Genomic DNA, 13,534 nt, shown 5'->3' on the forward strand with positions numbered 1-13,534 from the left:
GTTCAAAAAATTTTGCTGTTCAGTGTTACACGGTAAGCAATAAAAAAATTTTTAATCGTTTAATTTTTAGGAAGATTTTTCTTTAAAGAGGATTATTTTAACATGTAATTTGACGAATTACGGGGTACCAGGTAAAAACGGGCTGATTTAATTAGTGAAAATTTGATATTTATAATACGAAAATTAGTTTCATAATAGCCTTACTTGAGTAATCGTGTGTAACAATGCATTACTTAAAATTAAATTTTAGTGGTTTTCTACTTGCATTTAACCTTAATGATATATTTTTCTTGGAATTAATGTTACATTTCATTAAACTTACTGTTAAGATCGTATAGGAAGGAATAAATATGCGTTATGAGCAAATCTCTTTCATTCTCGCCACCCAACACAATGTGTAGATGTTTAGCACTAAATATTTTGTTTAAATCCTTTTTCCAAACTTGTTTGAAAGATAATTGATATCGAAATACACATGTTCTGAATACGTAACATCTCGAGGAATCATTTTTACCTGGAAGTTATGATAAATAACATACTGACGTTAATTAATAACGGAAAGGTGCAACCTTTCCTTCTTTTCTACATCTACAATTCTCTCTATAAGATCTGAACCGGGTACATAAATTCTTGTGACAAGTATATCTAAATGAACTATAAGTTTCTTTTTTAATTTGTGTTATTATTTTTTTGGGGTACTTACGTATTAACGCCACCGCAGTTACAGCTTTATTTAAAAACAAAGTAGTCAATCGGATTTCGGTGGAAAATGGGCCGATATAGAGTTTAATATAGATTCAAAACAGTCTCTTTATTAATTTTAATAAATGGTTATTTATATTTATTTATTTTATAAATATAATTTAACCAAACTTAACCTACGCTCGCTAACCTTGACTAATTAACAGGAGTGTTTTAATTAATTAAATAATAAATAATTGCAATAATTACTGAATTTATTAAATAAATACTCAAAAAATTACGGTGTATTATTAGTCAAGGTTAGCGAGCGAAGCGAGCGTAGGTTAAGTTTGGTTAAATTATATTTATAAAATAAATAAATATAAATAACCATTTATTAAAATTAATAAAGAGACTGTTCGTTTTCCACCGAAATCCGATTGACTACTTTGTTTTTAAATAAAGCTGTAGCTGCGGTGGCGTTAATACGTTAAGTACCATTTTTTTTTTGTAAAAGTCTTGTAACTTGAGATTTCAGAATATTTTACTACAAATTTACGTAGTATCATCAGCAAAAAAATGTTTATATTATTACACAATTTAAGAAGTGCTTACTAAATTTTCTACAATAATACACTGCAAACCCGTATTACTGGGAACCACACAATAAATAATCTATCAACAAAACTTTTGTCTACAACCATATATTACGAGTATACGTTAAATTATCACTATTTTTTATTACTACAAGGGTATACATTAATCTAGCGGAAAATAACGGAATTCTAACACATAATTATGATTGCTACCTTAACAATAATTATTGAACCTGCCTAACAGGTAAAGATGTTGACTCATACAAGAATCTAGGTTGCATAATACATAAAAAGTTAAGTTTTAAGTTGCATTTAAATAAAAAAATTAGCATAAAATCAAACAAAAAGGCTTAAATGTTACAAAATTGGAAGTATTTAAAAAATTAGTTAATTTCCCTTTTATACAATCTTACCTACTCTATGGTATTAAAATACGAGGAAAAGGAGATTTATTGCAATTATTAGAACCGCACAAAAAAAATTCTAAAACCATTTAAAATCGATAAATTTTAATAGTAAATAGATATTTATATAGTGTAAAAAAGGAAACTTTTTTGTAATATGTACTAGCATTTCTCAACATGGTGGTCGCGAAACAACCTATAACTTTATACGTAAACAACAATGAAATTGTTTTATAAGAAAAAAGATCATTTATTACAAACATTTTACTCACATTTATAAGTACACATGTAAAGAAAATAAATAATGGGATGGTTGCATTTGTTTTCCGTGTAAAATGTTCTCCACACGTGGAACTATGCTAGAAACAGATAACCGCAAATTGTTTTCAAGTGACAAAAGACGATTTTAATAATTTAGAAAAAACTACTTTATAAGTATTGAAAACGTCAACTTCAACAACATAGAAGCTATATATGAAAAAATATATAAAAAATATAAAGTGCCAAGAAGACAAGAAATCAACTTGAAACACTTATTTTGTAAGTTAAAATGTATCGCTTTTAACAGGTTTTTCATAATTTTTGGGAGATTATAACTTTTTTATTAGTACAATACAACACAAAAAACTTTTTATTTGCCATAAAAATCTACAAAAAATTTGCAAGTTGTGTAAATTTGAGATTTTTATCACCAGCCTCATTTGAGTTATTTGAATATAAAGTTTGAATTCGTTTAAAAAAATTAGTTTTCAAAAATTCATAAAAATATACGGGTAAGTATATCACAAATTATTTATGGTAAAACTACTAACATATACTTACATAAAAAATAATAATTAAAACTGTGTATGCTATCCCTGCCTCTTGAAAAAATTACCAAAAGTGATATTTCACAGTTTTTCATGTTCAACTTTATTTTCTCATAGAAGGTAGAAAGGGAGGTAAATAAACCACTGAATCAATCATTTACCTTGATAAAATATTAATAAATTGCTTTTTGTTTCATCCTTCCAGGAGCAATTGTTTTTTAGTTATGAGTTTTTCCGTAAACCCTTACAATCACAAAAATAGGTGTGCGCACCGTAACAAAATGGACGCCACAGGTAAACTGCTTAAATAAAAAATTAAAAAAAAAAAATTGTTCCCGAGACATGTAGGATACAAGTGGGTAAGTTTCAGTTTTTTTTTAATTGTTCAAGCAACTACCCTTGGGTAACTTCAATGGATTGACCCATATGTTCACTTAACTTTTTTGTACTTATTTGTAATTTTCAGTTTTGTTTTTTGGTATTATTTTTCCGTTTTGGTACACCGGTAACTGTTTACCATATTAATGGATTTCCCAGAACAACGTGGGGCCGCTATTAGTACTCTCCTATAACGGAAAAATTCCTTTATCAACAACATTGTTTGTCCACAAACGCAAACGAATTGACAACCTGCTTGAAACTGTCGCATCCGATCTCTTAATTTACATAATTTTCTTCCTGCAAACAAAAAATAAAAGCGCAATTATAAAAATTATTGTTTGAAACATAGCCTCTAATTTTTAAAAATCTGTAAAATGTTACAGTACTTTGTACTAAACGAACATAAAACTAAACCAATGCAACACAATTAAAGTAATAATTTACTAAATTTCTATAAAATATTAATAACAAAAGAAAAATCAATGTAAATATTTCTTTGCTGTTAATAACGTCTTTTACTGTTCTTGGAAAACTTCTTTGTTAATTGAATAAATACGAATTCTGTTGTCACAGACGTTCTGACAAAAACGTAAGTGTGGAAAATCTATCTCAAATTAGTCAAACATTCTTTTTACCCGTTAAAAAATCTAATGTAGACACACATGACTTCCTTGTATGCTTATGAGGGCTTATAAGCAGTTAAGAAAAAGTCAAAAATTTAAATGTTTTTGGATTTTGAGCTTCTTTTGACACTTCTGGTCCATTCGATTGCAAACTAAAGGGGAGGTGCACAACTAGATGTTACAACAGTCCTAAATCCAAAATTTTAGCGTCCTACGGCTAATCATTTTTGAGTTATGCAAAATACAAACGTACACACATCACGCCGAAACTAGTCAAAATGGATTCAGGAATAATCAAAATGGATATTTCCGTTGAAATCTGAAATTTTTCGCCATCACAATACTTCCTTTACTTCATACAAGGAAGTAAAAATGGTAAAAAATCACACGAACAACAAAAATCATCCTAATCATATGAGATGTGTAACCACAGCCATACGAAAAATAAATTTACCATTTATATGTTGTTACAATTTTCCACATTAATCTTTATCCTTAATAGGTCTACCACTTATAAAAAAATACAATTCCAACTTAGGCTACATGTGAACACGCAAAGAAAATTTACTTTTAATATGTTACTTTTACCTTTTAAAAGTAATAATATTAGCGTGTATTATTTTTAACATTAAAATATTTATGTTATCAGACTCGGGGAAACTTAAAAATAATAAATTACAGTGTTTCAGATTTAATCTGATATATCAAGTTCTAGTTAAAGAGTCCCAAAATAAACTGATTTCTATTGTGTATTTTAACCGCTAATTAAAAGATTCGTTTCGTTCACGAAATCTTTCCAAATTAAAATTTATAGTATAAAATTTCAGAATTCGGAATTTAATAATTGCAGCAAAAATAATTTTAGATACTTACATATGAGATAACAAAAACGGTTAGGAATATGAAAACAAGGAGTATCAACTTCTTAGCCGTTGTTCCCTTCTTTAAAAATTATTCAGAATTTTACTGAATCAACGACTATCAAAGTAAAACAGCACTAAAGCACAAGCATTTTTAACACTACCTATATTAAGTATAGAATAAAACAAGATAAACTAGGTCCGGCTAATGTTAGATTCAGATTAATAATACTTATTCCATTTGGTAAAACTACTCGATAGAAAAATTAAATCGTTATCAAACAAATTAATCGTACACAAAATTTTGATATCGATAAATTTAAAAGCATTCAACATATAATAAAATAGATAAATAATTTTTATGTAACTCATTTGTGCAATAACACGTGAAAATAATTACGAAAATCGTGATAACAGTTCTAATTTATCAAAACATAAATAATACTACTGAAAGTAGACAACTAATATTACTTTTTTTTTTTAATTAATTGTTAAAAAAATAATTTTATAATACCAAATTAGAGTATCAAAATCGGACTATTATTGATTTTCTCCAGAAATTTTCGTTTTTCCAGATGCTCTTTCCACCAAGGGCAGTTTTCAATCAACAATTTACATGCCTCTTTATTCTTTACTGAACACTTCTCTAGCACGTTTAAAAAATCAGTGTACTCCGCTTTCGTACAACCTTATCTATTGTATGCTATTAAAATCTGGGGGAAAACAGATTTATCACAATTGTTAAAACTGCATAAAAATATTGTAACCACATTTAACATAGATAAAATACTACTAACAGATAAACTAAATGTATACATTATAAACAAGCAGAAACTAAAAACAAAAGAAGATAAGAAAAAAAAATTAGGGCAATATAATAAAGTAGATAGGTCTAATAATAAAATTAATATCTTTAAATAATATTGTAAATTGAGCAAAGAAGCAGATTAGGAATTAGGATTAAAATATAAAACCTCGATTAAATTTTTATGAGGGTAATTCTCTTAAGTTTTTTCAAAGTAAATGTAATTTATATCTTTTCTTACCGTACAGTTCAGAAACACAATTTTAATTTACTAGACGACTATTCTCTACCACGTAAGTAGCTGGAGTAATAAATTTTCACTAGAACTAGATAAACTTCTTACTTGATTTCTAGCGGAACTACAAATCTACCTGGTTAATATATAGCAGTGATTGAAGGATAGATGAAAACAAAACGCTTAACGAAACGGTAACACTAAATTTAAATGTTAACGACACTGATTGAGATAATTCGTGCGCGTTGCAGCCATACAGGGCATGATGATAGCGCATGAATTGAAGCTGAAAAATCTTTAAATGTAAAGGTTCACATTCGGCAAGGTGTCGAGAATGCTCCCTTTATAAGAAGGAACAGGCCATATTAAGGATTTGTACTGAGGAAAAAAAGTGTCTTTTGTATTTGTCGGGTATACAGAAAATCCCTCAATATGAGGAATCCTGTACGCCCGGTGTTAGTTTCGTTCAGGTTCTATCCAATAATGTGCAAAAAGAGAACGAGTGCGCATCATGCAAAGAACTGACCAAGTTGGTCCAGGCTTTGTCGGACCAAGTAAAATCCTTCACTGCTGCTATTGCAGCGTTGAGTACAGACAAGAAGAAAAATATTTTTGATGGAAAGACCGACAGTGGTTTACCGAAAACCATTTCAGTCGGTACACCACCAAATAAAATTCTCATCTAAAATAAAATATAACCATCTTCTTTCTAAGTGAAAACAAGTTAAAAACAATATTACAAAAATCTTAAAACCACAAAATCTTTAAAATAATTTCAACTTTCTCTTTTAAAGTTAGTCAATTTGTAAACCAATTAGTTTAACAGCCCCCTATTTATTTCCAACTATTTACGATTTCTGTATTAGACTTGAATCTGTTTAGGGTAAATATCATGTAATTGGGAATTGGTAGTTGAATCTTACGTCATGATATTTTTTTGCTTATCTAAAATTTGAAATAAAAAATTCATTTTAAAAAGAATCAATCGTTAATAAAAATCATAAAATGGGTGGACACAAATCACTTTTGTAAAAGTACACCTAAAAATTGTGACAAATATACGTTTTAGAGTTTCTATCTCAAATCTTGACTCCCGTAGGGGTGCCTTGTGACGATCGCAGTCGCCACACCATCCCCTCCATTCCTAGTCCTGATGGGCTTTGGTTGAGGTCGTCTTTTAGACTCTCTAAACTCTCTAAACTTGATAATACAATACAGTAATTAGTTTGGCCCCTGTCAGGACCACCGATGCAAATACCTCGGCAAACGTTTTCGTCAGTGCATTTACACAACCTACTATTACTTTCGTATAACCTCTTCCAACCACGACTACCTACCATAACTTACAACCGTCAACTATCGGATTAACCGCTTCGCGGAAGCACGATCACCGCGCCTTCCTCTGACCCCGAAAGTTCCACACAAAACTCTTCCTTTATCTAACTTAAATGTAAATACATAAAAAGGACTTGCTACAAAGCCTCTCTGAGAAAATATGGTTTTAAATTTTTGTAATTGCCTTAAAGCAACGAAAATAAAAATTGCCTCAAAAAAATTAATATACAACTACAGTAAAGTTTTAAACATTGGCGATGCTAGATTAAAAGAAATAACTATGGGATGTTACTACTTTTCTCTTCCAAACAAACCAAAAGATTATCGCAGAAGAAGAGAGTAAAAATGTTTAGAAAAAGCTGTTTACGAAAAAAATTACTTATATTCTGAAGAATGGGAGGAACAACATGTTAAAATACATTTTAAGCAATTTAATCCTACAGTGTTGTCATTTTTAATAATTACTTTCATGGTGTTATTATCGAACTTATTCCCAACTATGGAAAATTTGTAATTTTTGTTTAAATATGTTTCCATTTATCTTTTATTAAATAAAATTTTGTAAAATCACGACTAACATCCAAATTCAATTGTCACTTCTAATTTTATTTAAAATTCCAGGTAAATCTAAAATTTGTTCTATTTTAACGTCTGCAAGTTCCACTTTGTATATGATTATTATAGATTCGCCTCTGTATCTCTCGAAAACAGCATTCCAGTACTTTTCTTAAAATTTGTTTTAATTTTATAAGTTCTTGTTTACAATAGATTTTTAGGTTTTTTTAGACTTAACCCAATGTCTTGCTAACTTGAGCTTGAAAAATTGATCACGTAAATACGTGTTATAAGATTCGCAAATTTCTTTTTTAACCACTAATATTCCGTTTTTTTTTAAAGTTTGCCATTTTTTGCATCTAAAATTTTAAAAATCATTATGTTGTCACAAATAGGATCTTTAATAGCTTAAACAATCCTTTTTGTTTATATTAGTTACCAATATATTTTATATCCGTTATATCTGTAACAAGATGTCCTTTATTTTCTGTAAAAAGTCTACTATTCAAGCATCGGTTACTCTTTTAAATAAATTCTAAGTAAATCTTTTATAGTTGTTTCTATAGTAGTTGGAACATTATTTATAACTACTTTTTGTTTATTCATATTTTTTTCTTTTATTTTAATAAACATTTCCTTTATTTATTTTATTTTTATATTTATTTTTTCCTTTATTAACTACCTTCTCTTGTTTCCCCTTACTTTATATTCTACCTGCTTCTTGCTTCCTGTTATTTTTATTCTGTTTGTGTTGTTAATATTATTAGATATCTTTGGAGATACTATGTAAAAGATACTGTGGAAATACTGTGTTATTAAAAAAAACTGTATAAAAGTACCTAACCAGTTGAAAATCAATAGTTAATTTCGAAGGTGTGGCTAATTTTTTACCTATCTGATGATGAAATCTCTGATTCTTCAACATTCTGATGGAATTCCCAAACGTGTACTAATTGCTTTGTGGAGTATATTACAAACAATTTTTTTAATACCAATTATTTTTTTGAATATGAGGACCATTATAATAAACAATATATAATTTCTAACCGTTTAAAATTTAAAAAAAAATGTTATTAGAGGTATATTGTTGATCAGGCATTAACCTTTTTTTTTCTTTTTCTGTTTAGCCTCCGGAAGTACTGTCAGGTATTACTTCAGAGAATGAATGAGGATGATAGGTGTGAGTGTAAATGAAGCGTACAGTCTCAGGTCGACCATTTCTGAGACGTGTGGTTAATTGAAACTCAACCATCAAAGAACACCGATATCTACGATCTAGCATTCAAATCCGTATAAAAGTAACGGATTAATTGTTAACAGGTTAATGTAATTAACCTATGCAATATTTACGATTATTATTAATAAATCTTATTTTGATTTCTATCGTGTGTTTGATGATCTAAGAAACAAATGGAAACGAAAGAATTCTGTAGATTATGAGCTAATAATTTACTGTATTCTTAAAAATATATAATTCGAATGTTCTGTTATTGATTTTAAAATAAAGCGTGAACATATAACTATGTGTAGAGAAGTGGCTGATAATCTCGGTTGGGAAAATATTTTTTCTATGTATGATAAAGATAAAATGGAAGATTAACGTATTTGTAACTCAATTTAAAACATTAAGAAAATCTTTGAATGAGGGGAGATTTTGTGAAAGGTATCGCGCGTGTAGTTACTTCCTTATGTTGTCGGAAAAGAAAACACGGTTGATGTTGTTTGAAGATGTAATTACTTGTTTTTAAAAGGTTTTAAAAAAGATCTGAAGTGTAGTGTAAAAGTTAAGTGATAACGAGTTTTGTCATAGTATCCAAAGAGAGAGAGAGAGAGAGAGAGAGAGAGAGAGAGAGAGAGAGAGTGAGAGAGAGAGAGAGAGAGAGAGAGAGAGAGAGAGAGAGCGAGAGAGAGAGAGAGAGAGAGAGAGAGTGAGTGAGAGAGAATGAGAGAGAGAGAGAATGAGAGAGAGAGTGAGTGAGAGAGAGTGAGAGAGAGTGTGTGTGTGTGTGTGAATAGGAAAATGTGTAGATGATACTCTGTTGTTAGTCTTTTTAACTATTAAATACAGTCTGTATGTAAATTATTTCATCATTAAATTATTCGTCGATAAATGGGGATTATTTTTACTCAAAAGTTTAGTCAAAAATTTTTCGAATATAATATATAGTTTTATAATTTATTAACGGAAATGAATAATATTAAAACTAATTACTTTTCAATGAAAACTTTTCACAGTTACCGGTTGTACAAAACAAGAAGTATGTAAGTTATAGACCGCAAATTGTAATCGTATAGAATTGCAGCAGATTGAATTAAAGATCCACAGCTACAGACCGCAAAGTGTGATCGTGATGAGTGGTGACTCTGCCAAAGTGTAGTTCAATTAATGCATTGAGGTACTAGGTTCAACAACTGTTCTCATCTATCCTTTTCCAAAAATCTTCTTTTGTACGGTAAAAAAGACGAGAAATTGGTAACAAATATTAATTTTACCGATAACGTTATGATGAAAGTTCGCGGAGTTAAAAACAAGACAGAAATTGTTTTACAGATCGGTAGTGATCGAATTGTTTTGAATGCTGATCGGTGGACTGAATTTTATAAATTAGTTGATACTATTAACACAGAACATTATAGACGATTTAAGTATCAATATGAAAATTGAATTTGCAGTATAAGAATTTAACGGACTGCAGTCCAGTGAAATTATTTTAAGAGAATTCACAATAGAATCAAAAGATGTGAACACTAAAGACAAAATTATTTTAAAGTGAAATTAAAGTGCAAATTATTTTAAGAGAATTCGGAGTCAAGATTATTTTAAGAGAATTCGGAGTCAAGATTATTTTAAGAGAAAGTATAGGTGGTTAGTCCAAATTTTACCCTTACCACTCACTCATACGTATAAACGTTCGCGCTTACATTCATTTTTTTTTACTTCCTTGTACGAAGTAAGAATACGAAGTAATGGATATTTCCGTTGAAATCTGCAAACATTTCGGTTTGCAGATTTCAACGGAAATATCCATTTTGACCATCCCTGAATCCATTTTGACTAGTTTTGGCGTGACTTCTTTCTATACGTTTGTATCTCAAATAACTCAAAAATGATTAGCCGTAGGATGTTGAAATTTTAAATTTATAACTGTTGTAACGTCTAGTTGTGCAGCTTCCCTTTTGATTGCAATTTACTGAACCAAAAGTGTCCAAAAAAAGCCATAATCCAAAACAATTTGGAGTTTGGACTTTTTCTTAACTTCATTAATAAGCCCTCATTGACAACTTTTCAACAATATATCATAAGTGGTACTTATTTTCATTGATTCCAGAATTATAGTTAAATAAAATTTTAATTAATGAATTATTTGGATCTTACAAGGGAAGGCACATCTGTTCGAAGTGCGTTCGTACCTTTTTTTTACCTGTATTTCTTTCTTTTTTTTAATTCATTTAAATTTTTTTTTTAAATTTAAATATATTGATTTATTACTAATTATTAACCTCTGATCGTAAAAAAATGTGTATATGTAATTTAATAGTCGTACAAGGAAGTCAAGCGGTGTCCACATCAGACTTTTTATCTAGATAAACTAGTTGTACCCTAAAACGTAAAGATTTGCACAAACCCCGACACTCCATTTTTGACATGATCACCATAATTTCCCCTTTAATATAGAAATTTGAAACCTTTTACTTTTCTTTAACTTAACTAAACTTTCACTAACCTTTAACTTTTCTTTACACCTTAATATTTCCTTTCCCGGGAAAGTTGAAGGAAATGAATAAAGATCTTTTAAGTGCAGTGGATGTTGAAAATAAGGTAGATCGATAAAATTAGAATCGAGAAATTTTAAGACGAATAAAAAAGGAGAGAATTTTGTACCAGAGTCTTGTTCATAGACTAACTATACTAACCGTCATATAATATGGCGGATGACTCTGACGTGTGATTGTGTTATAAAAAAAAGTTACACGATGAAGTTTAATTACACCATTAGAATCATCAGTCTCTTCTGCGAAAATATTATAAAACTGCTCTTGCGATCTGTTTTACGTTTTCTTTTTATTAGCTTGAAAACGAAAAAATATAGTTTTTCAGGAGTTTTTTGGTAAATTAAACTTTGGATAGCTATTAAAAAAAAAATTACAACTAGTTTCAACTGAAGATATATCCTGGTGCAAGAAGTAAAATATGAATTCAGTAACATAAAAATTACATAATGCATTACAACCAGACTATTGAACGAGAGAACTGCTGTTCTACGCTTACCTTTTTATTCCTGAATTAGTTAAAAAGCTATTCAAACTCTTCTGTCATTTTTTCAGATTTTTGAGAAACTAATAAAACACTAATAATTTGTGAAATAGTGAAAAATGTCAGCTGAAAATTTATAAATATTTTCAAAAATTTGTAATATGAAATTTTTTAAATCTAATTTGAATATTTTTTTCTAATTCTAGAGTTAATGTGTAGCAAAACTTTCCAAGATTAAAATGAGTCACTTCCAAGGCACTGACTGAGGGTAGTTTTGAATGAACTAAGTACTACTGTTTAGCTAATGATATTATTTAAGACTAATAACAAGGAGAAAATAATGACCTTTTACAAGTTTCCATTATAATAAATTTATTAAAAGAATTTATAAAAAAAATATCTGTAGATGTAAGAGATTCTGGCGAAAAGGAAAAACAACGAAAGTAAATATCAGAAATATAACATTTAAAAAATTAAAAAAATTGTTCATTTTCTTCACTAATCCCTTCATAAACCACTACATCATTTCCATTACACTCTGTTCCCAAAGCATTATCATAAAAATATTTTTCTTCATCATTAAGGGATACATGTCGTAAAAGTTTAAGAACATCATTCTTTTTTTCTTTGTTTATGTGGCTGACGTGCTGAATATTTTGAAATGAAGCATTTGAAATACGAAATAATGAAATAATTTGAATATTTGAAATACGCTTCATTTAGTTGCACTTTTTTCTTCAATAATTCGTGTATATCTGGTAAAGTGTACTTTTTTTTAAGTTTGTATTTTTTTAGATTCCTTGATATAAATAAGTACTCGCCGATCAAGAAGTTTGAATGGAAGTTTTTGGTATTTGTTTGTAGTCAGCCTTGATCTAATACTTTTTCTAATACTTTCAATAATTCAGTAAAACAAATAGTATAAACATGTCTGCACATATATACACATCTTATTGCGGTTGTAGTGTATTGGATTGTGGTAAATATTGCAGCCTTGCAGTCAGCTGATTTGTTGACTAGGCTTATTTGGAAAACACCATATAACGTAGGCTAGTTTGGAAAAAATGAAAATTTTATTGAAGCATACGAGAAATAGTACCGTTTGAAACAAATACAACTGCAGTATATTCCCACGACATTATGACTTGACTACAAGATAAATACTAACCTACTTTTGATAAAAAATTATTTAGGACGGATTGGAATGCAACTCTTCAATTCCAAATCTACGTCCATTACCTGGCATTTTATTTCGACTTCAAATTCTTATACTCAAATTCGTGTTACGTTTACTATTTCAACGACACAAAATCTATCACTAAACACCCATCAGATCCTGAAATGCGATTCTTTTGCAAAAAACGTCTTGGCGTTTTAAAAATCGTTAATCGAATAAGTAAACTAATATATAAGGATTAGATGTATAACATTTTAGAATTTATTTTTAATCCCCGTTATTTTCTTATAGCTCTTCAAATACTGATTTTCCGGAAATCTTCTAAAAACCGTGTTCTTAATATTTTCACGACGTTAAAAAACATGTAAAACGATACACAAGTGTTTTATGTATCTTTCTCAGCAAACATTGATGATTGTAATGATGTTATTACATTTTTGCTGCAATAATTTTGGCGGTACAAAGACATCCACCAAGTAATATAAGATTTTGGTCCGTTAAGATAAAGTTTAGTTAATTCTGTGATGGAGGGACGAATAGGTCAAAATCTTAAGGCAGGGGAATATTATAATAGGAATTTATATTATGAAACAGATAATCGAGGACCAGGTTTTAGTAATTAAGTATGATGAAGTTAAAAAAAACGGCACAAAATAGAAAGAAATGGAGAATGTCATCAAATATCAGACATCGGTCGACTGACCGATTTCTCAACCGACGTCTCCGGAAGTAAAAGAAACCCTTGAGAGTAGCAGAAATATTTTTTTTTATTCTAAGTTACCTGGGAAAAATATAAATATTAGAGAAAGTGATATAAA

At 29.1% G+C, this 13,534-nt stretch overlaps 1 long non-coding RNA gene across 1 annotated transcript; it reads right to left on the reverse strand.

The window, feature by feature from the left end:
- Positions 1-2,637: 2,637 nt before the first annotated feature.
- On the reverse strand, positions 2,638-4,612 carry LOC142329298 (uncharacterized). The gene is made up of 2 exons (XR_012757447.1): positions 4,368-4,612; positions 2,638-3,168 (listed from the first exon to the last, which is right to left on the reverse strand). It is a non-coding gene; the product is annotated as an uncharacterized LOC142329298 (long non-coding RNA).
- Between the last annotated feature and the right edge of the window lie 8,922 nt (positions 4,613-13,534).

This window comes from Lycorma delicatula, chromosome 8, assembly GCF_047948215.1.
Source record: "Lycorma delicatula isolate Av1 chromosome 8, ASM4794821v1, whole genome shotgun sequence".
Classification (NCBI taxonomy): Eukaryota; Metazoa; Arthropoda; class Insecta; order Hemiptera; family Fulgoridae; genus Lycorma; species Lycorma delicatula.